The sequence below is a fragment of the Engystomops pustulosus genome, chromosome 3, assembly GCF_040894005.1.
Source record: "Engystomops pustulosus chromosome 3, aEngPut4.maternal, whole genome shotgun sequence".
Classification (NCBI taxonomy): Eukaryota; Metazoa; Chordata; class Amphibia; order Anura; family Leptodactylidae; genus Engystomops; species Engystomops pustulosus.
In genome coordinates this window covers 136,589,888-136,608,814 of record NC_092413.1, presented here as the reverse complement: position 1 = coordinate 136,608,814, position 18,927 = coordinate 136,589,888, and the positions used below count along the sequence as shown (strand labels likewise).

The window sequence follows — 18,927 nt, the reverse complement described above, 5'->3', positions numbered from 1 at the left end:
CCCAAACACCACATTTCCCTTTACACAAGTAATAAAGTATAAAAAACACTAAATCACGAAAAAACCCCACTTATTTGGTATCGCCGCGTCCGTAACAATCTGTACAAAAAATCCTAATCATAATTGGACCCGCTCGGTGAACGTGGTAAAAAAAAAAAAAAAAAAAACTTGCCAAAAATTAAAACTTTTTATCAAATTGCTTTACAAAAAATGTTCTAAAAAGTGATCCCAAAAAGTTACAAGCACCAAAATGATACCGATAAAAAGAGCAACTTGTCACACAAAAAATAAGCTTACAACCAGCTCCGTAAACCAAAAAATACTATAATTATGCCACTATAAAAATGGCAATACTAAAACAAATGCAATTTTTTCTATTCTAGTTTTCCTTCAATAAAATTGGACAAATATAAATAAAACTATATAAATGAGGTATCACCGTAATCGTAGTGATCCGTAGAATAAAGATAATATTATTGTTATGCTACAGTGAACAACCCCCCAAAAAAATGCTAAAAATCCAAAACAAGAATTGATGATTTTATTTTCCTCCACACGTAAAAAGTTAATAAAATTTCTTCAATAAGCTAAAAACCCACTAAAATTAAGGTTTTCTTTACAGTGCATCTCGTCTCGCAAAAAATAAGCCCTTATTTGTCTAAATTGCTTAAAAAATAAATAAAGATTGTATAGCCTATAGCCAACGAGCGTTGTTATAGAACGGTGCGGCGGGTAGTGACTTTCCAACACCGGTCAGGGTAAGACGGCGGCTGTTCACTGATCGGGGTAAGACGGCAGCTGTTCCTGACAGCCATCCATCCTGCCCCATGGACCAGAAGGGTTACGTCCCCCCCACACACCCCCAGTTTATTATCGCTGCTGGCTCATCAGTTCAGACGAGCCGAAAGCAGCGAATTTACTTATGACGTCAGTAATACCGGTCACCATGTCTATAGACACGGTGATCGGGGCAGGGTGGCGGCTGTTCCTGACAGCCACCAATTTTGCCTTGCAGTCCAGAGGGGTTTTGTTGCCCCTCTCTGTCCATGTTTGCCGCTATTTGCTGGTCGATATGGTCCAGCCAAAAGCAGCAATATTCGTCACAATGGGCATCGCTAGGGTGAATAAGAGCAACACTTGGCGATAATTTCCCTACGAAAAACCAAGATATGGTACAAAAGTGCTGGCCATGCACATTGTACAGATTACGCTGTACAACTCTTACGAGCTGTTCCAATGTGCATGTCCTGCCGTATCATTTCTCTGTTTTCAAGAGGAAGATATTAGGAAACTAATATTGGGACAAGAAGGACGGGGCCCCAGTACCTCCGGATTAGATGTTCCTGTGTTTTGCCAGGACAGCATTTTCCCGGTGAATTCTGCTGCTTCTAATGGTAGGACTTAATAAAGAGTCTGTTCCAAAAGAGAAGTTAGGATGGACACTACATACCACTAAGATACCTGCGACAACTCCAGAGTGACAAAAGTTTAGTTGGTCCCCTGGTATATTCTACCTCCTTATACACTAGACATTCACAATTCACGCCCAACCTATTGTGAATTAATTTCGGTAAAATGAATAATTGTAACAACTGTTATGTCCCGTTGCTCCCTATTCCCCTCCATTATTTCATAAGGGGCGCCACATAACGGGCACTGAACTTTCCAGAAATAATTGCAATTTCCATCTTGGACTCCATTGCACATCATATTTGGAAACCACCTATATGTTCAAAATGCTCATTTCACCACGTGTATTACACTACACCACATATTACACCTTGCTATATTCCCCAAGGGGTGTACATTCAACAATTAGGGTCACTTTTCGGGTTTTCCTCTGTTTTGGTACGACTACGTCTCTCCAAATGTATCCTGACACATGTGAAGGATTTCTTACAAATTTGGCCTCTAAAAGACAAACATCCCTCTTTTCCTCTACTGTGCGCCCATAAAGCATTTTATATGCACATGTGGGGTACTTCTACACTCGGGAGAAATAGTTTTACACCTTTTTTGGGGTTATTTAATATATTATCCCTTGTGGCTTACATAAATTAGGGGTAAAGTGACATTTATAGGAAAATTTTCACCTTTTTAATGATTAGGGCCTAATTGGATCATTCACCTGTAGGGGCAAATACATATATTACACATTGCAAAATTCTCTAAGGGGTGTGCATTCAAAGATTAGGGTCACTTTTCGGATTCTTATCTGTTTTATACCACTAGGGTTCTCCAAATGCATGTCAAACATTTCTGTCAAATTTGGCTTCTAAAAGGCAAACATTCCCCTTTCCTTTTACTGTGCGCCCATACAACATTTTATATACACATGTGGGGTACTTCTACACTCGAGAGAAATAGGTTCACACATTTTGAGGGGTTATTACATTTTTTTATCCCTTGTGGCTATATAAAATTAGGAGTAAAATGACCTTTATAAGAAAATGTTCACCTTTTATCTATTTAAGTCCTAATTAAATCAAACACCTTTACGGACAAATACACATAATACACCTTGCTAAATTCTCTAAGGGGTGTGCTTTCCAAAATGGTGATACTTGTTGGGGTTCCCCTCTGTCTTGGTACCACTACGGCTCTCTAAATGCATCCTGACATATGTAAAGGATGTCTGTCAAATTTGGCTTCTGCAGAGAAAAAGGAACAGAGAGAAACAGCGCTACCTTTGCTGGTTGTGCTAGAGACAGGCACAACGCTGGGTCAGGCATATGTGGTAAGTAACCGCTGCCGCGTCCCCACCCTCGCCCCAAGGTTGGGTAACAAGGGCGTATAGCAAATGGGCTGGAGGGTAGGTCACTAATTGTGCCACCCTATGTGTAAAAATGGGACGTCAGAAAGGCGCTGGTCATCAGGGGTAAGAGGTTTCCTTTTATTCAGAGATATTTAGGACAACGCGTTTCGCACTCCAACGAGTGCTTCCTCAGGTCTAGGCTTGTTGTGCTGGAGAAGTGATCACTTCTCCAGCACAACAAGCCTAGACCTGAGGAAGCACTCGTTGGAGTGCGAAACGCGTTGTCCTAAATATCTCTGAATAAAAGGAAACCTCTTACCCCTGATGACCAGCGCCTTTCTGACATCCCATTTTTACACATAGGGTGGCACAATTAGTGACCTACCCTCCAGCCCAAATTTGGCTTCTAAAAGGCCAACGCCCCTCTTTCCCTTCTGAGCTTCACTGCGTACCCATACAACATTTTATTTGCATGTGTGGGGCAATTTTATACTCAGGAGAAATGCTAGTACACATTTTTTGGGGTTGTTTCATCTTTAATGCCTTATGGGATACAAAAATTAGCCGTAAAAGTGACTTTTTTGGGAAAATGTTCACCTTTTTCCTTTTAGGGACCTAATTGAAGCAAGCACCTGTAGGGGTAAATACACATATTACACCTTTCTGAATACTCCAAAGGGTGAACTTTCCAAAATGGTGACACTTGTTGGGGTTCCCCTCTGTTTGTACCACTAGGGCTCTCCAAATGCATCCTGACACATGTAAAGGATGATTGTCAAATCTGGCTTCTAAAAGGCCAAAGCCCCTCTTTCCCTTCTGAGCCCTACTTTGCACCCATACAACACTTTATATGCAAAAGTGGTGTAGTTCTGTGCTTAGGAGAAATAGTTTTACACATTTATGGGGTTGTTTCATCTTTTATCCCTTGTGGCTTACAAAAATTTGGGGTAAAAGTGACTTTTTTGAGAAAATTTTCACCTTTTTTCCCTTTTGGGGCCTAATTGAATCAAACACCTGTTGGGGAAAATACACAAATTACACGTTGCTAAACTCTCCAAGGGGTGTACTTTCCAAAATGGTGTCTCATGTTGGGGCTTTCCTCTGTTTTGGTACCACTATGGCTCTCCAAATGCATCCTGACACATGAAAACTTTTTCAGCCATATTTACCCTGCAAAAACTAAACAACGCTCTTTCCATTCCAAGTGCCCCCCTGTGCCCGTACAGCAGGGTACAGTGACAAAATGGGTATTGGCATACTCAAGAGGAATTGCCCTCAACATTGTAAAATGCATTTTCCTTTTTAACCCATTGTGAAGGTGCAAATTTTAGTGTTCAATGAATCTATAGTAAGATAAAATTACATTTCTCTAATTTCACTTTCATTTATCTTTCACGCTCATGAAACGCTCAAAGGGTTAATAAAATTCCCAAAGGTTGTTTTGAATATTTTGAGGGGTGTAGTTTCTAAAATGGTGTCATTTGTGGGGGGGTTTCTGTCATGTGGGCCTTATAAAGTCACTTCTAACTAAATTGACCCTCCAAAAGTAGGTTTTGATGATTTTCGTGAAAATCTGAAAAATTGCACCTAAAGTTATAAGCCTCCTAACATCCAAAATAAAGAAAAGATGTTTGAAAAATGATGCCAAGTTAAAGCAGACATATGGAAAATGTTAGTTATCAAGTTATTTTAGTGATATGACCAACTTTCCAAAAAGTAGAAAATTTTGAATTTGGAAAACATTGTTTTTTTCAAAATTTTTGCCAAATTTCCATTTATTTCATAAATAAATACTAAATATATTTATTAAATTTCTCAACCAACATGAAGTACAATGTGTCACGAAAAAACAATCTCAAAATCAACTGGATATGTTAAAGCGTTCCAAAGTTATAATCACTTAAATAGACACATGTCAGATTTTAAAAAATGGTCCTTGTCAGGAAGGTGAAAAGTGGCTTCAGCGTTAAGGGGTTAAAGATGCATAACTGTTATAATCCTCTCTCCTGTCATAGAGGAGGTAATAGGGAGGAGATGGAGGCATGTGTTATGCTGATATTCTCTGACAAGTAGTAGATCATCATATCGCATGCCCCTTCCTCTGCTCCGGCTCCTCCTCACTGACAGTGCAGTGGATTATAATGGTCAGGCATCTGCAAAACACCTGCCAACGCATAGGAAAGGTGGTAGTTGCAAACAGCGCCCTCTCCATGTCAACAGCAGTTAGGGAGACTGATCACCTCTATAGGAGGTCTCTAAGTACTGGAGGAATTAGTAATTGCAGCTGTAGCCACTGCACGGTAAGGCAAGAGTTAACAATATCTAATGCTACTGTCCAATGATGTTCTTGTAAAGCAAGCTTGAAGCTGATTGGAGAAGTGCTATCACCTGGCCAAGAGAGTATATAAACCCTGGTGTGCGGGAGCACAAGGTCTTAATTCATGGTCTTCTGAGAGAACCAGACCTCATGGTATGAGTGAGCAGCACATGACAGTGCTGCATCATCCAGTGTCCTAATACCAGGAACCACAGGTGCCTCAGGCCCTGCCTAGCACCCAGGGCAAGTCAGGAGAATTTAGCTCAGAGCTGAGATCCATGAGCCAGACTCAGATCCATCTCTACCAGCCCAGCCTGAATCTACTACCAGGCTAGGTGTTACCTTCCTGTGGACCGGCTCTCCATGACTCTTCCAGCTTGCCAAATTTGCAGATTAGATCTGCTGTTAATCATGTTTGGCCATTGCCTGCTGTTGAATAAAGAACTGTAAGTTGATTTGCACAACGCAGCCCCGTCTGATCCCTGGATAAGGTTGCTTACCACTACGGGCTACCCCATCCATCACCCAGGGCAGGGGCGGACTGGGAATTTAAAATGGCCCTGGAAAAAACTGTAAAAGCGGCCCCATTTTATGGGCGGAATCAAAGACAAGTGGGTGTGGTCAGACAATATGGGTGGGGTCATAACCAACAAATTGTTGGTATATATAGAATAACACATTTAATCCTGCCTTCTTTATACAAAATAAAACTACTAAAATACGTTTTCCCATATACAAGCTAACTATCTATAATCCTGCCCCCTATGTACAAAAATAGAACTACCGTACTATAATACTGCCCCCTATGTACAAAAAAAGAACTACCGTACTATAATACTGCCCAATATGTACAGGAATAGAACTACTATAATACTGCCCCTATGTACAAGAATAAAACTACTATAATTCTGCCCCCTATGTAAAAGAATAGAACTACTATAATTCTGCCCCCTATTTACAAGAATATAACTACTATAATACTGCCCACTATGTACAAGAATATAACTACTATAATACTGCCCCTATGTACAGGAATATACATACTATAATACTGCCCCCTATGTACAAGAATATAACTACTATAATACTGCCCCCTATGTACAAGAATATAACTACTATAATACTGCCCCCTATGTACAAGAATATAACTACTATAATACTGCCCCCTATGTACAAGAATATAACTACTATAATACTGCCCCTATGTACAAGAATATAACTACTATAATACTGCCCCCTATGTACAAGAATATAACTACTATAATACTGCCCCCTATGTACAAGAATAGAACTACTATAATACTGCCCACTATGTACAAGAATAGAACTACTATAATACTGCCCCTATGTACAGGAATATACATACTATAATACTGCCCCCTATGTATAAGAATATAACTACTATAATACTGCCCCCTATGTACAGGAATATAGCTACTATAATACTGCCCCCTATGTACAGGAATATAACTACTATAATACTGCCCCCTATGTACAAGAATATAACTACCATAATACTGCCCCCTATGTACAGGAATATAATTGCAAAAAAACTGCCTCCTATGTACATGAGCACTTTACATAGAGGGGATGGCAGCAGTCCTGTGTAAGAAAACAAAGGTGGTCAGGCTGCAGCAGGCCATCGTAAAATATGGACCTATGGGGTGCAGCAGACCTGTGTAATTTATCCACATGGCTGCTGCACCCCATGGCAGCATATTATATGCAGGAATGCTGCGCCAGGCCTCCATATCTTTCCTTCCACAGGACTTCTGTTTCTACCTCGTGTAAAGCAGAAAGTGTCACACTTTGTACAGAATTGTCAGAAGTGACATTTAGCTACTCACAGGTGATGATCATCTCCATCAGGTATAAAAGTGCACTGATTCTCCAGGCCTTCACTTGTCGATAAAGAATTCACGCTCACGTTTAGTCGCTTCCTTGCAGCTCCTCTGTGAGCCTAAAGACACTACAGTCACTTACACTATAGTGTCACCTAAATAACACTGTGCTCCTAAGTAATATAATATATACCCCTCACACCACAACTGACCACACTGTACCCCACATATATCATATATACCCCTCACACCACAACTGTACACCCATATATCATATATACCCCTCACACCACAACTGACCACACTGTACCCCACATATATCATATATACCCCTCACACCACAACTGACCACACTGTCCCCCACATATATCATATATACCCCTCACACCACAACTGACCACACTGTGCCACCACATATATCATATACACTCCTCACACCACAACTGCCCACACTGTGCCCCACATATATCATATATACCCCTCACACCCCAACTGACCACACTGTGCCCCACATATATCATATACACTCCTCACACCAAAACTGACCACACTGTGTCCCCACATATATCATATATACCCCTCACACCACAACTGGCCACACTGTGCCCCCACATATATCATATATACCCCTCACACCACAACTGGCCACACTGTGCCCCCACATATATCATATATACTCCTCACACCACAACTGACCACACTGTGCCCTAGGATAAATTATGTGTGTACTAAAATAATAATATTTACATTGCCACTTATAATTCACTATAAAACATACAGCTCCCCACTACATTAGAATAACTACAAATATATACTGTGAATACAGAAGTATATTCTGTTATATTTCCAAGACCTGTTACAATGTGCCAATGGTACATTGTAATAGATCATGTGTTAAATCCACATATACTGCTGTACTGTAGCATTGCAGTATATGGTAGGACCAATCCAGGGGTATGAAAAAGTAAAAAAAAAAAAAAATTATAAAAAAGCTGAATATTTAAATCACCCACTTTCCCTAGAACTGATATGAAAATAAACAGTAAAAATCATAAACATTTAAGGTATCCCCGCAAAATGTCCTTTCTATCAAAATATAATAACGGTTATTCTCGGTGTTGAACCCAGTAATGCAAGTGATCAAAGGCTGTACAGATTTCAAAAAGGTAGCAAAGAAAACATCAGCTCATCCCGCAAAAATTCACATCTTTACACAGTCCCGTACACCCAGAGGTCGCACTAAGATATTTCTAGAAGGGTAATATTACTCCTCTTACTACTTTTGAGGAGTATATTTGGCCGGGGAGGAGTATGAAATTTTCAGTAATACATATATATATAACTCATGGCGGTATAGAATGTTGCTAGACGCTATTTATATAATCATGTGTCAGTGTCTTCTGTGTTTAAATTGAGGCAGTTGTAGTGATGTTACATTATGCATTGCCCAGACTGGAGCTGACGCCACCAACCCCCCCCAACCAGACTGGAGCTGACGCCATCAATCCCCCCCAACCAGACTGGAGCTGACGCCACCAACCCCCCCCCAACCAGACTGGAGCTGACGCCACCAACCCCCCCCCCAACAAGACTGCGACTGCAGCCACCAAAACCTCCCACCACCAAACTGTGGCTAACGCCACTGCAGCCGACGCCACCGAACCCCAGTGGCCAGACTGCAGCTGATACTGCACATCCATGATGCTTGCCTTGTAAAAAGGTTTTTTATTTAATTTAAAGAAATTTTATTCCATTTTTTTTTTTTTGTGGGGGGGGGGCGTTTTTTCATTATTGTATTAATTGAATTTGCATCTTTGTCATTTTTTGCCACCTGTGCACCCGCCAGACATGCAGCCCCACGTAACACACACCTCATGCCACCTCAGCACCCGCCAGACATGCAGCCCCACGTAACACACACCTCATGCCACCTCAGCACCCGCCAGACATGCAGTCCCACATAACACACACCTAATGCCACCTCAGCACCCGCCAGACATGCAGCCCCCACGTAACACACACCTCATGCCACCTCAGCACCCGCCAGACATGCAGTCCCACATAACACACACCTAATGCCACCTCAGCACCCGCCAGACATGCAGCCCCCACGTAACACACACCTCATGCCACCTCAGCACCCGCCAGACATGCAGCCCCACGTAACACACACCTCATGCCACCTCAGCACCCGCCAGACATGCAGTCCCACATAACACACACCTAATGCCACCTCAGCACCCGCCAGACATGCAGCCCCCACGTAACACACACCTCATGCCACCTCAGCACCCGCCAGACATGCAGCCCCACGTAACACACACCTCATGCCACCTCAGCACCCGCCAGACATGCAGTCCCACATAACACACACCTGCCACCTCAGCACCCACCAGACATGCAGCCCCGCGTAACACACACCTCATGCCACCTGAGAACCCGCCAGACATGCAGCCCCACGTAACACACACATCATGCCACCTGAGCACCCGCCAGACATGCAGCCCCGCGTAACACACACCTCATGCCACCTGAGCACCCGCCAGACATGCAGTCCCACGTAACACACTCCTCATGCCACCTCAGCACCCGCCAGACATGCAGCCCCACGTAACACACACCTCATGCCACCTCAGCACCCGCCAGACATGCAGCCCCACGTAACACACACCTCATGCCACCTGAGCACCCGCCAGACATGCAGCCCCACGTAACACACACCTCATGCCACCTGAGCACCCGCCAGACATGCAGCCCCACATAACATATACCTCATGCCACCTGAGCACCCGCCAGACATGCAGCCCCGCGTAACACACACCTCATGCCACCTGAGCACCCGCCAGACATGCAGTCCCACGTAACACACTCCTCATGCCACCTCAGCACCCGCCAGACATGCAGCCCCACGTAACACACACCTCATGCCACCTCAGCACCCGCCAGACATGCAGCCCCACGTAACACACACCTCATGCCACCTGAGCACCCGCCAGACATGCAGCCCCACGTAACACACACCTCATGCCACCTGAGCACCCGCCAGACATGCAGCCCCACGTAACACACACCTCATGCCACCTGAGCACCCGCCAGACATGCAGCCCCACGTAACACACACCTCATGCCACCTGAGCACCCGCCAGACATGCAGCCCCACGTAACACACACCTAATGCCACCTCAGCACCCGGCAGACATGCAGCCCCCACGTAACACACACCTCATGCCACCTGAGCACCCGCCAGACATGCAGCCCCACGTAACACACACCTCATGCCACCTCAGCACCCGCCAGACATGCAGCCCCACGTAACACACACCTCATGCCACCTCAGCCCCTGCCAGACATGCAGCCCCATGTAACACACACCTCATGCCACCTGAGCACCCGCCAGACATGCAGCCCCACGTAACACACACCTAATGCCACCTCAGCACCCGGCAGACATGCAGCCCCCACGTAACACACACCTCATGCCACCTGAGCACCCGCCAGACATGCAGCCCCACGTAACACACACCTCATGCCACCTCAGCACCCGCCAGACATGCAGTCCCACATAACACACACCTGCCACCTCAGCACCCACCAGACATGCAGCCCCGCGTAACACACACCTCATGCCACCTGAGAACCCGCCAGACATGCAGCCCCACGTAACACACACATCATGCCACCTGAGCACCCGCCAGACATGCAGCCCCGCGTAACACACACCTCATGCCACCTGAGCACCCGCCAGACATGCAGCCCCACGTAACACACACCTCATGCCACCTGAGCACCCGCCAGACATGCAGCCCCACGTAACACACACCTCATGCCACCTGAGCACCCGCCAGACATGCAGCCCCACGTAACACACACCTAATGCCACCTCAGCACCCGGCAGACATGCAGCCCCCACGTAACACACACCTCATGCCACCTGAGCACCCGCCAGACATGCAGCCCCACGTAACACACACCTCATGCCACCTCAGCACCCGCCAGACATGCAGCCCCACGTAACACACACCTCATGCCACCTCAGCCCCTGCCAGACATGCAGCCCCATGTAACACACACCTCATGCCACCTGAGCACCCGCCAGACATGCAGCCCCACGTAACACACACCTAATGCCACCTCAGCACCCGGCAGACATGCAGCCCCCACGTAACACACACCTCATGCCACCTGAGCACCCGCCAGACATGCAGCCCCACGTAACACACACCTCATGCCACCTCAGCACCCGCCAGACATGCAGTCCCACATAACACACACCTGCCACCTCAGCACCCACCAGACATGCAGCCCCGCGTAACACACACCTCATGCCACCTGAGAACCCGCCAGACATGCAGCCCCACGTAACACACACATCATGCCACCTGAGCACCCGCCAGACATGCAGCCCCGCGTAACACACACCTCATGCCACCTGAGCACCCGCCAGACATGCAGTCCCACGTAACACACTCCTCATGCCACCTCAGCACCCGCCAGACATGCAGCCCCACGTAACACACACCTCATGCCACCTCAGCACCCGCCAGACATGCAGCCCCACGTAACACACACCTCATGCCACCTGAGCACCCGCCAGACATGCAGCCCCACGTAACACACACCTCATGCCACCTGAGCACCCGCCAGACATGCAGCCCCACATAACATATACCTCATGCCACCTGAGCACCCGCCAGACATGCAGCCCCGCGTAACACACACCTCATGCCACCTGAGCACCCGCCAGACATGCAGTCCCACGTAACACACTCCTCATGCCACCTCAGCACCCGCCAGACATGCAGCCCCACGTAACACACACCTCATGCCACCTCAGCACCCGCCAGACATGCAGCCCCACGTAACACACACCTCATGCCACCTGAGCACCCGCCAGACATGCAGCCCCACGTAACACACACCTCATGCCACCTGAGCACCCGCCAGACATGCAGCCCCACGTAACACACACCTCATGCCACCTGAGCACCCGCCAGACATGCAGCCCCACGTAACACACACCTCATGCCACCTGAGCACCCGCCAGACATGCAGCCCCACGTAACACACACCTAATGCCACCTCAGCACCCGGCAGACATGCAGCCCCCACGTAACACACACCTCATGCCACCTGAGCACCCGCCAGACATGCAGCCCCACGTAACACACACCTCATGCCACCTCAGCACCCGCCAGACATGCAGCCCCACGTAACACACACCTCATGCCACCTCAGCCCCTGCCAGACATGCAGCCCCATGTAACACACACCTCATGCCACCTGAGCACCCGCCAGACATGCAGCCCCACGTAACACACACCTAATGCCACCTCAGCACCCGGCAGACATGCAGCCCCCACGTAACACACACCTCATGCCACCTGAGCACCCGCCAGACATGCAGCCCCACGTAACACACACCTCATGCCACCTCAGCACCCGCCAGACATGCAGCCCCACGTAACACACACCTCATGCCACCTCGGCTCCTGCCAGACATGCAGCCCCACGTAACACACACCTCATGCCACCTGAACACCCGCCAGACATGCAGCCCCACGTAACACACACCTCATGCCACCTCAGCACCCGCCAGACATGCAGCCCCACGTAACACACACCTCATGCCACCTCAGCCCCTGCCAGACATGCAGCCCCACGTAACACACACCTCATGCCACCTGAGCACCCGCCAGACATGCAGCCCCACGTAACACACACCTCATGCCACCTGAGCACCCGCCAGACATGCAGCCCCACGTAACACACACCTCATGCCACCTCAGCCCCTGCCAGACATGCAGCCCCACGTAACACACACCTAATGCCACCTGAGCACCCACCAGACATGCAGCCCCACGTAACACACACCTAATGCCACCTGAGCACCCGCCAGACATGCAGCCCCACGTAACACACACCTCATGCCACCTGAGCACCCGCCAGACAAGCAGCCCCACGTAACACACACCTCATGCCACCTCAGCCCCTGCCAGACATGCAGCCCCACGTAACACACACCTCATGCCACCTGAGCACCCGCCAGATATGCACCTCCACGTAAGATACAGGTGTTCCCTGACCTTACTACAGCCATCCTATCCCCTCCTGTGAAGCCCCCTCACCTCCATACACATGTTTGCACACAGTCCCCCTACCAGTTCTTCTTGCAGGCAGCCATTACAGCTCCACTTCCTGCACTGTGAGGAGACTGTGTATAAAGCCACGCCCCTTCCCCGAGGCTCCGCCCCTTCCGTGACATCACTGCTGCACGGAGCAGCTCCAGTAAGATACAGTGTGAGCTGAGTGGTGCCGGCCTGCGCGCTGTATACCTTACCTGTGCGCTCCGGACCCTCAGCTCACAGGCAGCGCTGCTGCTGCACTGCCTCTGCTTGTTACTAGTACCCGCATCAGTTATAGGATGTGGGTACTATTGATTAAAGTTGTAGGAAGTCCGAGGAGGGGGAGAGGAGACCGGCCCCAGACAGAGGAGATCGGCCCTGTCCAGCCAGAAACCGAGCGGCCCACCGGGAGAATTCCCGGTGAGTACAATGGCCAGTCCGCCCCTGACCCAGGGATTCATCCTACATACACCTCAGGGTTTGCCCCAAGGAGAAACCATTGCATCAGCCTCTTCCTCCATATTTCTTGCACACACCACCTGCTGGGCACCTGCCATGCTATAGGTCAGCCCTCCCAGGCCCCATACCAAGCACGGTGACATCAACGTGCCCTAGGCCGCACAAGGGGTCAATCACAAGGGGTCAGGTAGTTGATAACCCAGGCCAGTATTAAATATAGAATTAATTAGTTGGTCTCACGCAAGTTAGTCACTAGTACAACATGTAATACAGCTGCCATCCAGTGGAAATACTGAAGAAAAAAGTTCAGCCACAACAAGATACAACATTTTAGATGTGCTTCATTTTCCTGGTGTGGTCCTGCCACCAAGTGGAACTTTTATGCATGTCTGCTAGATTATCACAAACTATCTGTTTTAACATTTGAATCAGCAACAAATCAATAGTAACATATAATATACTGTAGACTAATATGTAACATACCCCTAAAGGACATCTAAAGGACATCAGAATTATTTTGACTTTGAAATGTAATTGAAGATTTTTTATCCTTTTGTGGAATAACTTACATTCTTGTTTATGGTATTATTGATTGTATATTTTTATAGTACCGGAATCTTGTATGTGTATAACAGTGAGCAATTATTGCTAATAATTGTAGTTCAACAATGTATCTACCTTATATACTCGAGTATAAGCCTAGTTTTTCAGCACAAAATTTGTGCTCAAAAACCCTAACTCGACTTATACTCGAGTCAACTAAAAACATAAAGACAAAACTCACCTTTCTGACGTCACCCATAGGTCCTCTTCTGTCTGAGACAGAAGAGGACCTATGGGGACGTTGGAAATATGAGTACAGTGTTATTTTTTTTCCTACTACAGGGGCTGGGCAGGCTGTAGCCTACAGTGGTTGGACAGGCTGTATGCTACAGGGGCTGGCAGACTGTATACTGGGAGGCTGTAACCAATGCATTTCCCACCCTCGGCTTATACTCGAGTCAATAGGTTTTCCCAGTTTTTTGTGTTGAAATTAGGGGGTCTCGGCTTATACTCGGGTCGGCTTATACTCCAGTATATACAGTAATTAGAATTTCAATTTCCAATGCCTGGAAAAAGTGACAGAAACAAAGTGAATCAAGTACAGAACAGAAATATGTTAATTCTGAAATTCTTTGAATCTTCAAAACGGAATACATTTTCTTAGTAAAACAGAGACTGTTAGAGGGTATGTCCCAGAGAAACATTGTTGGCATATTGTTAGAATATATACTATAGCATTGACCATGAAAAAAGGGTAGCAACACCCCAATGGTTGGTGATGAAAAGTGTTCCTTTTGTTCACCTGGTACACAGCAATGTTTCCACATTTTATTCCTTTGAGAAAGACAGAAACGTCAAAAAGATTGCTTTGCACCAGATGTATGAGTTGGATCTGCATCACCCCTGTCAATGCATAGGCAAGGTGGTTGTTGTGAATAGTGCCCTCCCCTTGTTAAGATCTATCTGGTGAGTCTGTGCAACTCATCCAGAAGCTACTGCTGGGTAAACTAGTTAATTGCAGCTGTAGCTACTGCCTGGTAGTATTAACACTGTGAAATGTTATTATCTAATGATATGTCTTGTGATAATGTAAAGCAAGCTGGAAGCTGATTGGAGAGTGCTACCACCTTACCAAGGGAGTATAAAATCATCTGCTGGGAAGGAGCACAGGGTCTTAGGTATGCAGATTCAGTCACAGTGAGGAACTCCATCTTGGAGCAGAGGGAAGTACAGCTCCTGCTGAGCTGCACTAGCCAGTGTCTTAATACCAGGAAGCAGAAGTGTCCAGGCAAGCTGCCTGCCACATAAGGGCTAGTCAGGAGACTATGCCCCAGAGCAGAGGTCCACCATTCGGACTTGGCTCCATTTTTACCAGCTCAGCCTGATGAGCCTTAACCTTCCAGCTTGCTGTATCTGCTGCTACCATTTGGCTGTTGCCTGCTGTTTAAAGTTCAATAAAGTACTGTAAGTTGATTTTTACAACATTGGACGTCTAATCCCTTGATACTTTACCATACTTTATACAGCGCTTCTTCTACTATCTTATTCTTCAGATAAAAAAATCTGTTAGGGCAGTCAAGAAGAAATCACTGTACAGAAGATACTTTATAACACATTACACTGCTCATTCACACAGAGAAATCATATGGAGGTAAATGTAGGCGAATTACCACTTTGTCATGCTGTAACTGTATTATTTCAATGGAGTCTTCAGTATGGCAACTAGTGGTGAGCCTTATGCATTTACCACTGTTAGGAAACACTGGAGAGGGATCTGCTAAGACTGGCCTTTTAAATGTCATTCTTAACACCCCCTCCTCCCTGCCAGTGCATGGTGTGCCAGAGGAACTGAGAGACTCCAACATCTTAATATATCCAGAACTCCACCAGGTCAGACCTTGTTTAGTTCAGGATTCCATGGAAAATTAGTTGAGACTATAGTAAATATGGTGGCCCGGGGCATTCAACTGAAATATTAAAGATGAACGAGGGATATTGTTACATTTTAATTTTTATTAGTACTAACACTATTAAACATGAACAGTATATATTGTGTAAACATCTAATATACCTACCCGTAGGTATCCATGGAACCACCATATAAGTACAAAGCTGTACAATATAAATCTCTTGAGAATGAGCTGTTATCTATAGAGAGTGGTAGAACTGAAGGTATAAGCACTTATTACTGTAATACAAGTAATCCAAGTCTGGATATGTTTTATTCCTTTTGTTCTTTTTCCTGTTTCCATGTTAAATACAGTACATACCTTAATATGTGAAGAAACATTACACCCATTGCATGTTACACCTATAAATACATACATTACATGTTACACCTATATATTCCAGACTGGCATGAATATTATTGCATCCAACAAGTCTGGAATTCACTTCCTACATGCGGTACTTGAATTGTGATTTTTGGAGATTGGAGGATGCGTCCCTTATTCCTGTTTTCAATCTACGCTTTTAGGACCTTTGGAGGACTTTCTGCCCTATTCCTAGGGTACAGCCATTAGCGTGGCAGCAAAAGAAAAAGAAGTCATGTCAGTGGGCAATCAGGGGACAAGTTAAAAAGTACTGCAAACACACATATACACACATTACAGGTAACACCTATATATACAGCAATGACATGATACAACTATACATATATATCCATTACATCTTATACCTTGATATACACACATATATACACACGGTACATTACACTACTGTGTATACAGTTTGAACAAAACAGAAGGATCAAGTGCTCAGCTAATGTGGACAATTTGGGCACCCGTTGATGCCTAAATCAGCCACCAGCTAAATAAATCGGCCCTGTCTCTTTAAGACACAGGCACGCTTTAAATGCGGAGCGGCGCAGCACCTATGTGGTTGCTGGCGTCGCCCCGTTCTATGCAGTGACACAGGCGGTGGATGATGACGTCAATCCACCTGTGTCACTGTGCGGAACCGCGGCTCGCAGAAGAGCTGCAAGAAGACCAGAGCCGCGCGCCATGGGACCACCTTGCCTCGAGGTGAGTATAAGTTTTATTATTTTTGATGTACTCTTATTAATTAAATGTGGCTAATAAGGGATGAATACTGATATAACGGGGTAGGGGTGAGGAGGTTTCTGTTTATATTTATATTATTTATATGTGGCCAGAATCGTTTATTCCTGTTTTCAATCTACGCTTTTAGGACCTTTGGAGGACTTTCTGCCCTATTCCTAGGGTACAGCCATTAGCGTGGCAGCAAAAGAAAAAGAAGTCATGTCAGTGGGCAATCAGGGGACAAGTTAAAAAGTACTGCAAACACACATATACACACATTACAGGTAACACCTATATATACAGCAATGACATGATACAACTATACATATATATCCATTACATCTTATACCTTGATATACACACATATATACACACGGTACATTACACTACTGTGTATACAGTTTGAACAAAACAGAAGGATCAAGTGCTCAGCTAATGTGGACAATTTGGGCACCCGTTGATGCCTAAATCAGCCACCAGCTAAATAAATCGGCCCTGTCTCTTTAAGACACAGGCACGCTTTAAATGCGGAGCGGCGCAGCACCTATGTGGTTGCTGGCGTCGCCCCGTTCTATGCAGTGACACAGGCGGTGGATGATGACGTCAATCCACCTGTGTCACTGTGCGGAACCGCGGCTCGCAGAAGAGCTGCAAGAAGACCAGAGCCGCGCGCCATGGGACCACCTTGCCTCGAGGTGAGTATAAGTTTTATTATTTTTGATGTACTCTTATTAATTAAATGTGGCTAATAAGGGATGAATACTGATATAACGGGGTAGGGGTGAGGAGGTTTCTGTTTATATTTATATTATTTATATGTGGCCAGAATCGTTTTATACGGGGGGGTGCTGTGTATTTTATATGGGGCAATAATCATTTTATACTGTGCGGGGGTGCTGTATATATTGAATGGGGCCAGAATTGTTTTATACTAGGGGGGGTGTTGTATATATTATAAGGGGCCAAAATCATTTTATACTGGGGGGGGGGGGGGGTGCTGTATATATTATATGGAGCCAGAATAGTTTAATACTGGGGTAGGGGGGGTGCTCTATATGTTATATGGGGCCAGAATCGTTTTATACTGGGTGGGGGATGCTGTATATATTATATGGAGCCAGAATAGTTTTATACTGGGGGAGGGGGGTGCTGTATATATTATATGGGGCCAGAATCGTTTTATACTGAGGGTGGTTCTGTATATATTATATGGGGCCAGAATCTTTTTATACTGGGGGAAGGCTGTATATATTTAAATGGGGCCAGATTTCAGCTGGGGGTATACTAAGCTGGTAGGGCTGTATATGGGATACAGTATAATACTAAGCTGGGAGGGCTGCATATGGGATACAGTATATTGCTAAGATGGGAGGGCGGTATATGGGATAACGTATATTACTAAGCTGGGGGGCTGTATATGGGATACAGTATATTACTAAGCTGGGGGGCTGTATATGGGGTACAGTATATTACTAAGCTGGGAGGCTGTATAAGGGATACAGGATATTACTAAGCTGGGGGGCTGTATATGGGATACAGTATATTACTAAGCTGGGGCTGTGTATGGGATACAGTATATTACTAAGCTGGGGCTGTGTATGGGATACAGTATATTACTAAGCTGGGGGTGGTGTATGTGGGATACAGTATATTACTAAGCTGGGTGCTTAGTAAGTGTAAATGTAAATGGGACCAAGATTGCACAATTAGACATAGATATCGCCCCCAGTAATTCATCCAGTAATTATTATATACATTCCCCCAGTAGTTATAACATATACACTCCCCGGTAATAATAGATACAGCCCCCAGTAATAAATATAAAGCCCCCAGTAATTAATAGATACAG

General features: G+C 45.8%; 1 protein-coding gene across 1 annotated transcript in view; it reads right to left on the bottom strand.

The window, feature by feature from the left end:
- The window catches only part of COL21A1 (collagen type XXI alpha 1 chain), a 235,518-nt gene extending 222,387 nt beyond the window's left edge, over window positions 1-13,131 (bottom strand). Inside the window, exons 1-2 of the mRNA XM_072142258.1 lie at window positions 13,039-13,131; window positions 6,920-7,032 (exon numbers count right to left, since the gene is read on the bottom strand). The gene's annotated coding sequence lies outside the window, so the exon portion shown is untranslated. The remainder of the gene's footprint in view (window positions 1-6,919; window positions 7,033-13,038) is intronic.
- Window positions 13,132-18,927: the final 5,796 nt, after the last annotated feature.